The 16,567-nt window shown below is 63.2% G+C and overlaps 1 protein-coding gene across 5 annotated transcripts in view; it reads left to right on the forward strand.

The window, feature by feature from the left end:
* The window catches only part of SEPTIN9 (septin 9), a 147,555-nt gene that overhangs the window by 110,088 nt on the left and 20,900 nt on the right, over positions 1 to 16,567 (forward strand). Inside the window, exon 1 of one of the 5 annotated variants that reach the window (XM_045985292.1) lies at positions 5,878 to 5,934. The exons of the other annotated variants lie outside the window; for them this stretch is intronic. The gene's annotated coding sequence lies outside the window, so the exon portion shown is untranslated. Of the gene's footprint in view, positions 1 to 5,877; positions 5,935 to 16,567 lie in introns of those variants that run through there. 5 annotated transcript variants of the gene reach the window in all.

A 16,567-nucleotide genomic window follows, 5' to 3' on the forward strand; every position in this document is an offset into this window, starting at 1 on the left:
GAACGCCGTGCCGTCCCTGGGCTGAGTCTGGGGATGGAGAGGAGACTCCCATGTGCTGTGGAAAGCCCTGCCTTGGGGGACAAGGAGAGGATAGCACCCCGAGCAGTGCCTTTCCAGAAGGAGGGGCCGTTCATCTGTGCGCCTGCCCAGGTCAGCCTGGTGGAGCTGGATGTTGGCACTGGGCATTTTCTCAAGAGGCGGGTTTAAATAGTGAGATGGGCGGCCGCCAGACGGCAAAGGTTAGGACGCGAGCAGGTGGTGGGAAGATAGGACCACAGTGCAGACCAGCTGTTAAGAGGTGGGGAGAACACCAGGGGTTGGAGGAGGTGGTAGCTGGGCCCAAGGGAGGGGCCTGGGTTTTGAGATCGGAGGCGGCCTGACCCTTGTCCGTGGTCACGTAGCAAAGGAACCCGGAGAAGGATGTCAACCAGATATGACCGAACCACCAGCCCACTAAGCATTGCTCTGTGGCGAGAGAGACTTTGCAGGCCCCCGCCCCCCAGGCTTGTCTTGGGCCCCTTGGGAGCCCACCCTAGGACAGCAAGACCGTGTGCGGGCTCCCTGCCCCCCGGGGGTGTGTGGCTGCACCTGCTGGCTGTCCACCCCAGGGGCCCCACGCAGCTAACCGCCAGCCCTTCCCCTGCCCTTGTGTGCAGGGCAGCCCAGCAACCCGCCTGCAGAGCCAAGGGAAGGGTGTTTTTTCTTGGCCTTTGATGGCAAGTGTCTGCGCATCCCATGGGGGCCCATCCAGGGTGGGTTGGAAAAGGTCGTGGGAGGGCTGGGTGTCGTGTTTACAACCCCGCTTTGGGCTTGGCAGGAGAAAGGAGGGGGTGCGCCGGGGCATGTGTGCTTCTGGGGGTGGGGGGAAGGGAAGCTGCCATGTGACCACTTCCTTTCCTGTCTGCTGCCCTGCGCCAGAGGGGGGTGGTCTCGGGCATCATCATGTCCCTGCAGGGCGGGGTGGGTGACACCCCCAGACTCTGCTTTCCTCCCAGTTGGCCCATTTGGAGGTGGGAGCCTGCCCTGACTGTTCCCCTGCCACTTTCAGAGTAGAACCCTGTTGCAGGCCACCTGACCTCTGCTGCCGCTACTCCCTGGTGACTCTTCTGGCGGGGGCCCCCCAGGGAGGGCAGTGGGTGCGGCTCACGGGCAGGTAGAAATGGCCCCCGGCAGGCATCCTTGTCAGGGACGCCATGGCACCCCCTTCCCTCCCCCGCCCCACATGGCAGCCTGTTGTCCAGCAAGGGGGCCAGAGTGTCCTGGAAGTGACAGCCTTGGAAAACCCGACCTAGACCCCCCTCCAAAGGGCTGGGAGGGATCCTGTTCATGCTTCTGGACTGCCTTGGCCCCGAGCAGGTTTCCTTCCAGCTCTTAAGTGTGTGTTTCCCCGATTGAAGGTGGAAACTCCTACCTCACTCCAGCTCAGGTCAGGACTACAGGGCTGTGTGAGGGTCCTGGGGCCACTGTGACAGAGTACCACAAATTAGCGTGGCCTCTGGCGACAGAAAAACCTACTACCCTGCAGTTCCAGAGGCCTCAGGTCTGGGGTCAGGTCGCGGGGCTACGTACGGCGCGCTGTGCGCAGGCCGCGGGAGGATATGTCCTCGTACCTACTCCAGCTTCTGGTAGCTGCCAGTGGGCCTTGGCTTGTGGCCACGGCACCCAGTCCCTGCCCCCATCGTCACGTGGTCACCTTCCCTGTAGTCTTCAGCTTTCCCACAGGACACCCAGGATAGTCTCTGCGTCTCGAGTCCCTCCTGCCGTATCAGGGGACCTCCCCAGGCTCCAGGCAGGGGGCATTGCTCTGTCTCCCCCAGCGCCCCTGCTTTGTCTCGGGGCCCTTGTGGTCTCCAGGTAGAAAATAATACGATAAACTGCCCTGCGGAGAGGAAAGGATACATTAGACTTTTTCCTTTAAGTGTAGTTTTTATGGTATATTTTTATGGCGCCCAGAACATGAAATTCACCGTCAGTAACACTTAGAACATTCACAGGGTTGGGCAACATCACCATGATCTAGTTCCAGAACATTCCCATCCCCTCAAAAGGAAACTCCATGTCCATTAACCGGTCAGTTCCCATCCCCTGACTCCTGTCCTGGCGGCCCCCAGTCTGCTGTCTTTATAGAGTCTTTTCTGATCTGCGTGGCTGTGTGTGTTTGAAGTCGGTAAACAGAGGCAGGACGAGTTGGTTACTGGAAGGACGAAGGTGCACAGAAGTCAGTGTGGAATGCCCGGGCTGGGAAAGGGCAAGGCCTGTGGGAGCTGAGCGGGCTCACGATCTCTGTTCTTGGGGTCTCCGCCTGCGTTTTCCCCCACGCTGCCCTGTCCCCCTTTGCAGTTGGCCCCGGACAACTGCCCGCCCTGAAGTCTGCATGACCTCAAGCTTCTGGAGCCTTCACCGGAAAAGCTGCTGGGTCGGGGCTGCAGGGGGGAAGCTCCAACGGCCCAGCTCATCACTTGCTCGAGACAGGCACGAGGCTGGGCCGCTGGTCAGCCAGCGGTGGGCTGCCTTCGAAGCAAGAGTTCACCCCAGAAACTGGTGGTGGTCTCACTGACGCTTAGCCCCAGTACAGCAGAGTAACTTCTTTGGAGAAGTTGTGTTCTTTGTGATAGTAGAATCTGGGAGACATGTCCCCAGTACATCCCCGGGAGGGGGGCGGTGTGAGGTAGGGATCAGTGGTCCCGCGACCCAGTAGAGGCTACTGTGGCTTCCATCAGGCTGTATCCCGTGACACCCCCAAACGTGGCTGCGCGTGCGCCGTGGAGAGCGAGGTGGAGGGCTCAGCTAACGCGTCTTAAGTGAACTGCCCCCCAAGGACCTGTTGGAGCCCCGGGTGGATCGAGAACCTCCAGCGGCTGCCGGCACAGTAGCCACAGCAGCCGCTGACCACGTGAAGTTTGCCCCGACCGGTGGTGCCCGGCCGGCTGCGTCGGGACAGCGTGCGGCCCTGGATCGCGGGGTTGTGAGTTCGAGCCCCACGAGCGGTGTAGAAATTACATAAATACACCCTGAAAAGAAGAGAAAACAAACGTGCCCAGTTCAAACCGGGGGGGTGCCGTGAGGGCACGAGCCACGCTGAATTTCCGAGGCTCAGTACAGAAAGGAAAAAGAGTGTAAAATGTCTAAAAAGTTTTGGGAGCCCGCGGTGGCTCTGTCGTGAAGCGTCTGCTTTTGGCTCGGGTCATGATCCCGGGGTCCTGGGGACCTGCTGCACCCAGAGCCTGCTTCTCCCTCCCTCCGCCCCTCCCCCTGCTTGTGCGCACTCTCTCAAATGAACGGATTCTTTTTAAAACGTTGAAAAATAGAAACAAAGTGTTTAGAGGGTGACTTATTGAGTTGGTATGTTTGGGCTGCATTAAGTAAAACACATCAGGTGTCGTCTGTTTCTTCTTACGTTTTTAAACGTGGCTAAACGTGGCTGAACGTGGCTGCTGGAAACTTCCCGTGACAGATGCACTGTGCTTATGGGGCCTTGCCTTCCGTTTCTGCTGGGGATTCGGTGGGCGGCTGTGTGGGATCCAGGCCATTCCAGTAGATGCTGTGTGTGGGCCGAGAGCGCTGAGCAGGCCCCGGGGGGCAGGGCTAATTCATCAGAAAAGCGCCTCCCACCCCTGGGCTGAGTGTCCTGTCAGGCCCGGGGGTTCTCTCTCCTGCGCTCTGGAGACCCCCATCCCATGGGCGATGCGCCAGGGAATGTGTGGGACGCACCCAGGCCACGTCCCGGGCCAGCGGTCTGCAGGGGTGTAGGGAGAGAGGAAGAGGAAGGGCAGGCAGTGGCCTTGGAGAGCTGGCAGGTTGCCCACGTGGTGCCCAGGAAGGGGGTGGTGGGTCCTGGGGGGCAAGTCTAGGTGAGAGGCAGCGAAGGAAGCTGGGAAGGAGGGGCCCTGCCCACGGGACAGGTGGAGACAGGAGGTGGCATCTCCGTGGTTCCGTGTCAGCCTTGACACCGGGTGTGACAGGAGTCGCTCCTGCTGTCACTTGGAGCTGTCCTTCAGGGCCCGGTGGCAAGGGCCCAGCAGGCAGGGCAGAGGGTGGTTGGAGGGGCTGGGCCCTCCCTCTTCCCTGTCCTAGAAAACCACCTGTTGGAGGAAAGAGAGGCCTATGTTCTGATTGGACAGTCTTCCTAGTTCCGGACATTACGTCCTGCTTTAGTTCTTGTGATTGTGCCCATTTCACAGGTGGGGAAGGTCGCGTCCCACAGGGTTGGGTAATGAGCCAGAGCTGATTTGAGTGAAGGGGACCTTGATTCTGGTGTGTCTCTGAGGCCCTCAACTCAGGTCCTCCACCGTCCTCCCTCGCACTGAGATGGGAACAAGGACTCTGGACACGGGGTCCCTCCCCTGGAAGCTGCCTGTGTTTGGCCCACGGCCCAGAGACCCAGGGCAGCAGCTCTGCACTCTGAGGGGTGGGGAAGGGAGTGGGATGCCAGCCCCCCTAAAGCTATTACGGCAAACCTGGCGACTCGGGAGGCCACGGGGAAGAAATTGGCCAGCTGGAGTGGGCGTGGCCAGGCTGGACCGCCAGTGGCTGCTGCTAGGGAGATCTGGCTTCTGAGGAACTGGAGGGAGGCCCCGCTGGACATGATCAGCCTGCCAGTGTGGCCAGTGGGCTGCGTGCTTGGGAGGTGGGGGGGGCTCACCCACCAGCCACGGGGGTGAGTGGGGACGGGGAAGGAGAGAATGCCTCGGGAGTGGGGCGGGCAGGGTTCCTCCTCCCACGGCTGGCCCCTGCTCAGGTGTCACTCAGGACTCCTTGGCACTTGAACTTCTCGCCCTCTGCCCCTGCAAATTCCCAACACCAGCAAGAGCTCTTCCCTCGTGGGGAGTAGGTCTGGGGCTGGCTGCCTTGGCCCCGCCTGCGCCTGGGAGTGACTCACTCAGGGTCAGAGGTCGTGGCACAGGATGGGTCTGGCGGATCCCAGCGCCCAGGCCCAACCCCAAACAGGGTGGCTCCCAAGCTCCTCCTTCTGGGGACCACCTAGCCCATCCCTGGGGTCTGCAGGGAGGGCGACTCACTGCCTGGGCCCTTAGGGCTGTAGAAGCTACAGCCCAGCTCCCCGAATCCGAGTCCTTAGGCTCCAGGAAGAAGACAGCTTGGGGTGAGCTGGCCTGGCACCACCCTTCCCTCCCTAGTCCCTGCCCGCGGTCCCCTTGTGCTGCTTCTCCCGTGGGGGTGATTCTGTCACCATGGCCTTGGGCAGTGGGTGGCACACAGGGCCCGCTGTGCTCTGGCCCCCAATGCCCAGACCCTAGAACAGCCCCGGCTTTGGTTCTTGACGGCTTTCCTGGGGAGGTCCACAGCCCTGGAGGGAGGGCTGCCCGATAGCCTGCTGTGCCTTCGGAGCTGGACGGGGTCAGGACCCATCTGGGGCTCACCTGGCAAAAAGGGTGCTGGGCGGGGCAGCAGGGAGAGGGGGCACCCCTGGGCCGTGTCCGATTCCTGGCACCACCCTGCGCTCCCATCTGGCCTCCCCCAGGCAGGAGGACAGTCTGGGAGGAGAAGGACTGGAGGCTTCTCCGGCGCACAAACTTCTTGGCCAGGGCAGCTGGACTGGGTGTCCAGGTGAGCACCTCCTGCCCTCTCTCCTTCCCGGAGCCAATGGCCCTTTCCTTTTGGGGGTGACTCAAGCCAGCTGCGGGGCTCAGCTCCTTGGCGTTTCTCAGGCACGGAATGCACCCCGCACCGCCCGGTTGGCTTTGGGCCTGCAGCCGGGCGCCCCTGGCCGCCTCTGGGGGGGCCCCCTCCGCTCCCCTCGCCCTGCCTCCGAGCCTCGGTTCTCAGGCAGTCCCTCCTACCTCTGCCCGCGCTCTGGGAGGCTCCTTGTTCCGCGGCCACAAAGCCCCTTTGATCCTCTGCTCGGCTCGGAGCCATGTGACCCGGTGGGCGGGCCACGCTCTCAGGCGGCCAGCGCAGCCCGACTCCGCGGCTGGGGTGAGTCCTCCGCTCCCTTTGTTCCTTGCAGCCTCGCACCGGCGGCGGGGGGCCTTCAGGTGGCGCGGCCGCCCGGGGGCTCCCCGAGGGCACGGCGGTGGGGCCGAGAGCGGCGCCTCCCCGGGGCCCCCCACCCGCGGCCGGCAGACCACTCCGGGTCCCTGGGAGAGGGGCGGCGGGAGCTCGGTCTCCACGCGGGGCCCAGATTTTCGGCCGCGGAGCAGAAGAAAGGGGCTTTGTGCGGCCACAGCTATCTCTTTGTAAATATTTGGCCAGCTCGCCTGAGTGGTTAGGTCCTCCTCCGGCGGGGAGTTTCTTGGAGCCCGTTTCCCGTTCGCAGGGGGCTTCCCTGACTTCTAGGAGGCCCGGGGCTGGAGGCGGGGGGGAGGCTCAGGTTGGCCGCCGCCGCCTCCTAAAACCGTTCAGCGCAGATTGTCAGCCGTTGGGGCGGAGGCTGGGCCGGAGACTGGCTTCGGCAGACGCTGGAAACGCGGGATCCGATGTGGTACCGTGGGCCTGGGGGGAGTCGGCGGCGGCTCATCTGGGCTCCGGGGCACTGTGGGGGTGCAGCTTGCTCCCGGAGCCGGCGGGGGCCTGGACGTGTGCGTGGCGCTGGAGGGGGAGCGGGGCGGTCCGCCACCCCACCCCTTGTCAGGGAGCAGGGGTGGGGAAGCAGCTGCACGGGGACCTGCCACCCGAAGGGCCTTCCAGCTGAGACGGTGGGGAATGCCCTGGACTCAGGTCCCATCCCGGCCCAGGGTGCCCTGCGAGCCCCAGTGCTGGGAGGGCCGAGGTGCTCTGGGGCCAAAGCCATCTGCTGCTGAAACTTCATCCCACATGTTTGTCCTCTCGTCCCCCCCCCCGCCCCGCCCCCGGGGAGCCCTCGGCCTCCAGGCACTCCATCCTGGTCCCCCTCTCTGCCGGGGAGGCTTCCCAGCTTTTGTCAGAGGTTTGGGGAGCATCTCTGCTCACCAAAGAACAGTTTGAAATTCCTTTCCTGGAGGAAAAGGGGCCGCCCAGCCCGTGGGTTTCTGGCTGCGGAGACAGCGCCCTGATCGGAATTTGGTTTGGAAAATCCTGTTAGGGGACTAGGGAGAAAAAGCCCCCATGCGCTTACGATCCTTTATATTCCCTTATCATCCCTTATAACTGCGCGTGGACTTCCCACTTCATTCATTGCGGGTGTTTACATAAATGTCATTCCTCTTTGGCCTCTCCCCACAACCCAGGGGGCCCCTTTTCAGGAAATAGGAAGAAGAATGAGTTTGTTTAACCATTTGGGGTTGGAGAGCCAGCGTCTGCCTGAGACCTCTTGGATAGGGTAGGATTCTTGCTTCCTTCCTTTGGATCTCCTTTGGGCTAAGGTGTGACTGCGGAAGGAGACCTCTTCCGAGGCTGATCCCCTCCCAGGCATCCCCATGCCCCCCCCCATCATTTCCGTGTTGTGGCACCTGCAACACCATCGTGTCTACCGGTTTGTGTGTGTGTTTCCTCCAGACTGCACCTTGTGGGACGACGGTTGGCTGGTGTCTGGGGAGGGGCCTACTCTGCGTGGGGCCCTGGGCGCTCCGGGACCGAGGAGTCAGCACCCTTCTGGATGGGAAGGGGACACCCACAAGGCTACACCCAGCCAGGCCAAAGACAGCTCTGGTTGGGGCCCGTTGGGCCATCCCCTGCGTACCTGGCCCAGGCTGTCCTCCCCAAGCCTGGAGGACAGGGTTTACCCTGGGATTCCTCCCCAGAAGCCCTGTAGCCCCTTGGGTGACCAGAGTCAGGGCTGACTTTCCCTCCCGACCCCTCCCCACCTCCCCGGCCATGTACTGTCCCCACTTCCTGTTCCACCCCTGCCTGAGTTGCCCTTCCATTGTCAGGAGAGAAGCATTCGCTGGGGGCCTTCAGAGAAGGGGAAGACCCCAGCCTTCAGAGAGACCCCGCCAGCTCGAGCCGGGCCCAGCTTCCTGTGTTGTCGAAGAGCTCAGTGCTTTTTCCGGAAGCCGTTGGTTCACGGGGGCGCTTCCGTTATCCCAGGCCCCCTGCCCACCGAGATCTCCCGCTGCTTTTCCGTACGGCCCAAGGGTTCTGGTTCTCCTCCTCTGCTTGGCAGAGGGCACAGGAGGAATGACTGTATTTCAGGGCTGGGGATGTGGGGAGAGCCCCGCGCCCGGCAGCCGGGCTCCGGGGAAATGCTTGCAGCACAGATCCCAGCCCTCGGCGGAGACGCCATCCCCAGGCTTCTGCCTCCAGCGGCAAGCTTTGATTTCTCAAAGGACAGGTCGGGGCCTGTTCTCAGGAGCTCGGTGGAGCCTTAGGAGGCCTGCCCAGAACGGCTGCGAGGGTGGTGGGCCGTGCAGCCGGCTGTATGGGTGAGTGGGGGAGGCCCAGGGCTAGTCACAGGCCCTCCAGCCTGCCCCCTCCCAGCCGGCTCATCTGGAGTCTTGTTCAGGGTTGGCGGAGGGACTGGGGTGGGGGGGAGCACATCCTGCCTGCGGTGGCCTGTCCCTGGGCCATGGGTGCGTGAGTGGGGTCCACATGTCCCCTCATCTCCTTCTCTGTTACCACCTCTGGGAAGCACGGGGCCACTAGGCCTGTGGGGGCGGAAGAACAGCCCTGCCAGGCCCAGGGGTTCTGATTTCTGATTCTGACTTTGGAGGGGCCTGAGCTGCTGCTGGGCCTCCGGGCGGAGCAGCGTTTGCGCTCAGCCGGCGGGAGCTGGTTTCGGGGAGGAGGGCCTGGGCCTGGGTTTGGGGGCAGCTTGGTGCAGAGCGTGTACAAGGTGCAGGCCGACCTGTCCCCTCCCTCCCCCGTCCTGGTTGTTCCAGCCTCAGTGGAGTTTTCAGTGTTTTGGTTTGGGTTCAGTAGCTGGATCACGGCAGGGGCACCCCGACATTTCTTGTCCCTCTCCTGAACCTGGGGACGGGGGACAGCTCCTGAGAGGTTGGCTCCTGACCACCCAGGGCTGCACCTGGAGCCCCAGCTCTGGGTCGGGGGTGAGTCACCGAGACTGACCCGCACTTGGCCTTGGGCAGGGAGGCTCCGCTGGTTCCGCTGTGGTGCTCGTGCTGGGCTCTGTCGCACCTGGCTCAGCCCCCCCCCCCCCCCTTCTGGGACCTGCTTCCACAGAGGCCTGCCAGCCCTGGCCACGCCCTGCCAGTGCCAGGCACCGAATGGCCGGTCATCGGAATAGTGTCCTTGCTGGTGTTCCCAACGGAATGTGCGCAGACCTCCCCCGACCCCCCCAGGCCCGGTTCTAGGTGCCTGTCACCAGGCCTCTGACAGCAGATAAGATTTTCCTAGCCCAGAGCAGGACGGTGAATTCACCCTCCCGTGTGGAGGAAGGACCCGCCCACATCAGGTCGGGACGTTGGTGTCCGGTCTAGGGTCTTTCACTAGACCGTGGGCCTGTGGAGAGAGGGCGCTTTCTCGGTCTCGGTCTCCGGGTCCGGAGCTTGCTCAGTTCACGATGCTCAGTTCACGAACGCAGTCCGGTCAGCGCGGGGGGGCCGCAGCTGTTCATCTGTCCACCCGGGACTCCGCGGTTTCCGCGCAGCGAGCTCCGGGGGCCTCACGCGAGCAGCTGCGGGTCCTGCTGTCCTTACGCGAGCTCTTCTTGGAGCGTTTTCTTCAGGTCCCACATGCCTTCTCCCCGGGGCCGGGCACTGGGCCAGATGACCCTGGCACCGCTCCGTGCCCTGGTTCCGGGGCAGTAGGGGACCAGGGAAGGGATCCCTGTCATGCCCCTGTCACTGGCTGCCCGTGGTGGGCTCCAAAGACTAAAGACGGTGACCGTGGCTCCACCGAGTCGGAGAACGGCTGCTGGTTGTGGGTGGGGGGGCCACGGGTGGGCAGTGTGGCGCGGAGAGCCGTGGAGGGAGGCGACACATCCGTGGCAGGGCCACGTGTCCTTCCAGGAATTCTCTCCCTCTTGGCCTCACTCACCTGCGCAGGTGGGCTGGCCTAGCCCTGCGGACCCGGACCACGGGGCAGAGGGAGGCTGGGAGGCTGTGGTTGGTTTGCAGACCCCACGCTCTGCTGATCGGGGGGCTGGTACCCGTCGCTCCGGGACTTGGCAGTCGGTCTGCTGGGGCCGGTCCCTGTGGCCGGCGCTGTCCTGCTGACTACGGTCACCTTTGGGCCTGGTGCCCGGGGCCCTCGGTCTTCCTCTTGGGGAGTTTACTTAAGTAACAAGACCACCAGGTTCCCTACCTGGAAACTGAGGCAAAACAATAGAGTCATCCTGGAAGCATTTTTAGGTGGGTAAGAAGAGTTTCTTTCCTCAAGTAGGGTTGCTTAGTAGGAATAAGCTTATTTATTACAGAAGAAAGGAACTTTAAGCTGACCTCAGGAACCCCCTCACCCCAAGGCCGATTTGGCCTTTGTGGATGCCGGCGTCTCCTCCCAGCCCTCCTGCAGCCTCTGCTGCGGAGGGAACCCTCCGGAGCCCCCCTGGCCGGCCGAGGGGCTGCTTCCTGCAGGGCAGGACTGTGCATCTGAACGGTGCCCAGCGCGGACTGTGTGAGGGCCTCCCGGTCGGTCTTCCTGCACGCCAGGGATGTTAGAGCTCAGGGCACAAACCCGTCCTCCCCTCCTTGCAGGCGGACGCCAGGGCCCAGACCCGAGAAACAGGTCACTGGGCCCCATGGGTTCAGGAGCTTGTCCACTGAGGCCAAATTGGCGGCAGTGGAGGTGGGACCCCCTTCCCATGTGTCCCCTACTTAGGTTTAGTGTGAGCCCCTCTTAGCCCCCCACTGAGGGCTCCAGCTGGCTAAGGACCCTTGGAGGCCCCTGGGTGAGGCCTGCCGTCCCTTGACGTGGTGACTCTAGGTAGAAGGCGGGAAGTTGGGGAACAGTGGGGAGTCCAGTTGGGTCCAGCGGGCCTTGTGTACCAGACGAGGGGAGGGTCGGACGGGGTGGGGTGGCTGGATTTGGTGGACGCTGGGGCTAACCGGGTGTCCACCTCCGCTCACTTGGCGTTGGCTGGCCCCCAAGGACTGGAGGGGGGGACTCAATGTTTCCCGAGGCTCCTCACCGTGTCCCCATGTTGCTTGCTCATGCGCTGGGACGGCCTAGCTGCTCGTGCCCCAAATTCAGGGAGGAGATGGGTGTTCAGGGAGGTGGTTACCAACGCTGGGCCAGCAACCTGCCCCGCCCCCGTCCACCTCTGGAGGACACATGGCTCGCCGCCTCTGAGCCGCCGTCCAGCATCCAGAAGGCATGATAATAGTCACCACTTCGTGGGGTTGGCGTGAGGGTGACCGGACGTAAATCAGAGAATGTGAGACCCTGGCCACGGAGATGTACGTTAGCCTGTGACCACGGCCGCTGTCATGAGTTCCAACCACGTGGCAGCCCTGGTACCAGCAGGGTAGGGAAACACACACATGGCGGGCCTTCCAGAAGCTTCCAGTCCAGTTAGGTAGGTGCTATGTACACACCAGCTCCAAGATGAGATGCCCTGGGACCCATGGGCGTCCCCAGGAAGGCAGCTTGTTGGCGGCGGGGACTCAGCAAAGCCTTCAGGGCCCCGGAGTGCTGTACCGGTCGTCCTGGGCTCCCTGGACACGGAGGAGAGCGGCTGAGAATCGGGGCAGCCAGAGAAGCAGGACAGGAGGGCAGAGGAGGGGTGTGGGGGGTGTTCTCAGGCCTCCCAGCTCCGTGCACACCGTCCACACCGCACCTCTCCGCAGATGCCTGCTTCCTGCTCGCCTGGCGCAGATTCCTCAGCTGACCTTTGCCGTCCTGCCAGAGGTCTTGGCTGCCTCCCCAGCCTCCCCCAGGGCTCACGGTGGAACCTGCGCGCCTGGTCTGTCTCCCTGAGGCTCCTGGGACCTTGCGTGTGGGCCAGCAGCCACCTCTGTCTCTGTCACTTCCCGCTGCGCTCACCCAGCCGTGCGTCTTGGACGCCGCTCAGTAGGAACTTGCCAAGAGACTTCTGGGCCTGAGACCCAGGCCTGGTCCGCCGGAGCCTCATGCTGCCGGCTCCTGGGGTGCCGCTGGGGCCCTGGGAGGGTGAGCCAGCGGCCTCTCTCTGTACCTCGCTTCTGCCTCCGGCTCAAGAGCAGAAACTCCCGTCTGCTGCTCATTCACGAGGCTGTGGGGGAGACTGAGTCAGGGCTGGGCGGCGGGTTCTCTGCGGGTCCCAGGGTTTGCTGGGTGGGTTGGGGTAGAAGCTGCCTCCTCCCCATGGGGCTCTCCAAGGACAGCTGGGGAATAAAGAGCTAATTAACCCCCCGGGGCTCTGGGAGACTCGGTACTAAAGTTATAATTAAACCTTGAGTCACCAGAGGCCCCCCTTCCTCGGGGGCCTGGGCCGCCCCATAAAAGTGGGGCTTCAGTGAATTCTCTCTCTTTCTGACTTGTTTTTATGGCGCCTCCTCCCAGCAGCATCCCTAGGGCTTGGGATCAGGGAGGGAGTGGCCGAGAGCCTCTAACGCATTTGGGGTGGGTGCTGCGGGAAATGGCTCAGGAAATCCGGGGCCGCCCCCAGCAGCTCCCTCCTGCCATCACTTCCTCTGCCCGACCCGGCAGGCGAGACTGAGCACCTGCCCGGCGTGTGTGTCAGGCGGAGGGTGGGCGGGGGGGAGGTCAGGTCCTGCCGCTCCTGCACACAGCTGGTTCTGGTACCGGTGTCCCCACAGCCGGGAGGGGATGCTGAGTGGGCTTTCCCTTGTCCCTCCTGCCCAGAGACCTGGGATGAGCCAAGTGTACCCTTTGTGGTCCCTTTGTGGTCCCCGGTTGCTGCATGTTTACTCCTGCCGTCCTGCTCTTCAGGGTGAGGCTTAGGGCCTCTTGCAGTATTAAAGGGGTCTGCTCCTGGTTCACTGTGACTGACGGGTTCAAGGCTGGGACACTGAGGGCCCCTTTTCTGAGATGAACCGAGTCCTCATGAGCACTGCTGGTGAGAGGAGGGGATCACAGTGGGTGAGTAGGAAGTCACAGGGTGGGGAGCCTGCCAGCGCCCCACTCCCAGGGCTGCAGACTCAGAGTGATGCTGGGAGCTGGCCATGGACGCGGACACAGTCGCCGCTCTCGTTTACTAGGGATCCCTCCTGGGGCCCCCATTACGCTGTTAATAGCTTTGTTGAGAGAGCATTCATACACCGTGAAGGTCACTCTCCCAGAACGCACAGGTCAGCGGTTTTTCATGCATTTGCAACGTCCTGCAGTTATCGCCACTGATTGCAGAACATTCTCCTCATCTCAGAAGAGACTCTGTATCCATGAGTAGGCGCTCCGCAGCCCCGGGGCAGCACGGATCTGCGTCGGTCTGTATGAATTCTCCTGTTCTGGGTATTCTGCATGGCTGGAACCCAGCGCCTCTGGCTTTTCACGGGCTGCGGTGTCTTCAAGGTGGCAGATGCCAAGGCTTCGTTCCTTTTCGTGGCTGAGCAGTACTCCACGCGACAGCCACGCCGCCGCACTTCGTTTACCTGTTCCTCCGTGGGTGGGCGTCGGGGGTGCCCCTGCATTCTCTGCCATGAACACGGGTGCCTGGGTCCTGGTGTGCACGTGTTTTCGTTTCTCTTGGGGACCTGCCCGTCCCGTGGTAGGTGGTGGGGGCGTGCTGGGCGTCCTGCCCCCAGTCCCTGCGCGTTTCTTACACTTTCCCCCATGACATGTCTTGAATCTACCTCCGGACAATTCTCCAGAGGTGCAGGGCCAGCCCGGTGGGATATGGTGGCTGGGCCTGGGGATGGGTTTGGGGGTCGGCGTGGGGGAAAGAAGAGCCATTCGGTCTGCAACTGAGCACTGGCGCTGGTTCCCTTCGCCCGTGGGGCCAGAACTCGCCAGAAGGGGGGAATGGAAGAAGGTCTGCGGGTCCTCCCGCTGGGGCGATAGGGAAGCTGCAGCGGAGCCCGTGAGCGGGAGGAAGTGGGTGGAGAGTTGCGGCTGGGCTGCACAGACCCCCCACCCCCGTAGGAAGCTGGGGGAATGGACTGGGGTGTGGGAACGGCCTCTTTTCCTGAAAGAACAGGCTCCCCCTGACCTCACCAGCCTGGCCCCAGGCAGACGCTTCCTTCCAGGGAGGGTGGAGGTGCAGGGGGCTGTGTCCGGGACCCCGGGAGGGGGCGCGGCGTCACACACAGAAAAGTTGGGCTCAAACACACACGTGTCCTTTGTCATGTGAAACCAGCCCATGAGCGCAAAACGCGAAGGCCTGTTGCCCTGCGCCCCGGTGCGCCCGCTCCCCCCTCAGCCCACAGCCCTAGCTGAGAGCCCCGGAAGGGCCTGGCGACGGGGCTGGGAAGCCAGGAGGGGGCGGTGAGGCCTGGGCCAGGCGGAGGGGCCTCCAGGGCTCACCAGTTCGCAGGCAGAAATTACCATATGAATGTGGCTCCTTCCCGGAGCCTGGAGCTGCGGGACCTGGGAGGGCACAGGCTCCCAGCCCCAGGGCCTCCTTGTTCTGTGCTGGCGGCCTACGTACTGGAGGAGGCTGACTTTGACTCGTTTCGGATCCCTCTGGCAGGTACCCCCCGGGGTGCAGAGGGTGCGGGGTGAACGGGACACCCCACCGACGGCAGGCTTCAGGCTGGGCTTTCTTCCGACCTGACTTGTGTAAGGACAGGTTACCCTGGTGTTGGTTCTTTTGGTCTCATTTCAAGAGTCGCAGCTAATTACCGCAGGAAACGCGGGCTCCAAGGAGGAACCGGCGGCCGGGTGGGGGCGGGAGAGCAAGTTTGAGCGCCTTTAGACTGCAGTGCCCTTGCACAGCCCAGCCCTGGGGTCCGCACTGCTCTGGTGGCCCAGCAGCCCCTTGTGTCTGAGCCCCGGGCTCTGTCCGTCTTTCGGCCACTCTTCAGTTTGGGCTGGAGGTGTGTCACGTGGAACAGCCGGGCGGAAGATTCGGGGACAGCAGGAAAAGTCCCCCTGGGGCTCCGCACCTCACCGACAGACGCCAGCTCCCAGGGGCCGTGTCTTCAGGGTTGCCCGGTGACCGATGGCCTGGTCCCCTGCACACAGGGGACCCACTTGGCGCTGTGGCACCTGCCAGGCCACTTGTAGCTAGGGGAGCCACTCAGGGTAGTGCCTCGGGGTGGTCCCAGGTGTTCTGCTCTGAGCCCCTGCCCACCTGCTGGGCCCGCCTGCCCCTGGCCCTGTCACAGGCCACCAAGTGTCCGCCTGGTTTCCTTCTCCTTGGGCGCCCTACCCCCATTTCCTGAGAGAAATTTCCTGACCAGGCAGGAGCCACCCCCGGAAGCACATCCATCCATCCATCCTTCCTCTTGGGGGTTTGGTGCCTCTAGAGGACGACGGAAGCTGACGTGGTTAACGTCCAGCTCACACGCTGCCGCACACTGAAAGCCGCCGGGGAGCCCGTGGGAAAGGATGCAGGCCAGCACCTCGGGGGCCAGGGCGGGAGAGGCGCCACCTGGATTGGCCGGGGAGCAGTGGCCGGCCCCCCACGATGTTCTGGGAAGAGAGGAGGGCTGGAGCTCCCTTTCATTCATTCAGCAACCTGGGGGTTTCTGCGGGAGCAGGGGGGCTGGGAGAACCTCTCTGAGGAGCCTTGTTTGCAGAGCTGATAGGAGCTCGGGAGACTGGCCATGCACCCAAGCTGGGGAGCTGAGCGGGGGCCTGTATTTCACGGACGACGACTGAGAGCGTTGACGGTGCCACGCGTGTTTCTGCCGCGGCAGTAATCTGCGATTCTTACAACGCTCTTGGGAGGCAAGTGTTACTGTTCCAATGTACACATAAGGAAATGGAGGCACAGAGAGGTTAAGTTACTTGCTCAGGGTCACACAGTAAGTGTGGTGAGGGCTACCACTGAGTGGACAGAGGTTGGCATTGAATGCCCAGAGGCCGGCAGTCTCCTGGGGAGAGCGTCCAGCCGGGGACCAGGACGGATTCCGCCGGTAGAGGAGGGGCTGGTGAGGAGCCTTCGCCCCAGCAGCTCAGACAGAGGAGGCAAAGCAGCAGAGGCCGGCACGGAAGCCCAGAGAAGAGAGTAATTAAGGAAAGGAAAGGGGGGCTGGTCAGAGCTCATTCCCTACAGCTTGGGGTGAGGGGGTACCCCAGGCACTTGGCTCTGCAGAGGCCCAGCAGCTGTGTCTGCTCAAAACGCCAGGTCCAGAGTGTACCCAACTTTGTGCCACAGCGCCGGCGGGAAGATGGACCGGACCTGCTTCTTCCCCTCTGCCGTGAGACCCGGCACTGGGCGCGGGGGTGTCTGCACCCCGCCCACGGCCAGCATCCCACCCCTGCCGGTGTTCCGGGGCTGATGGACGTGTCTGTCCAGAGGGCGGGCAGCGGGCTTTTTCCTGGGAAGGGCCTGGGCTGAAGGGCCCTGGTGTGTTTCCAGGACTCCTCGGATGGGCCGGCAGCCCGTCCCGCAGTCCCGCTGGAGAGCGTGTGACCGTAGGGGTGGGCCCTCCAGTATCACAGCGTCCTTCTTTGGTTTATTCACCGGGTGAGGGGCTCCTGTGGGCGAGCTGGGGCTGGAGGGGGCAGGGGGCAGGGAGCCGTGAGGTCTTGAGGGCATGGAGGGTCTGAGCAGCCCCGCTGGCAGGTGGGCACAGTCAGGGGTAGGCTGAGGGCCATGGAAGGGTGCTTGCTGATCCCCAGGTCCTGAGCCGGACGCTGGGTGGGAGGGTGGATGCGTCCAGCTCCCCCCGCCCCCCTCAGCCCGAAGCTG

This window comes from Meles meles, chromosome 18 (genome assembly GCF_922984935.1).
Source record: "Meles meles chromosome 18, mMelMel3.1 paternal haplotype, whole genome shotgun sequence".
NCBI classification, from domain to species: Eukaryota; Metazoa; Chordata; class Mammalia; order Carnivora; family Mustelidae; genus Meles; species Meles meles.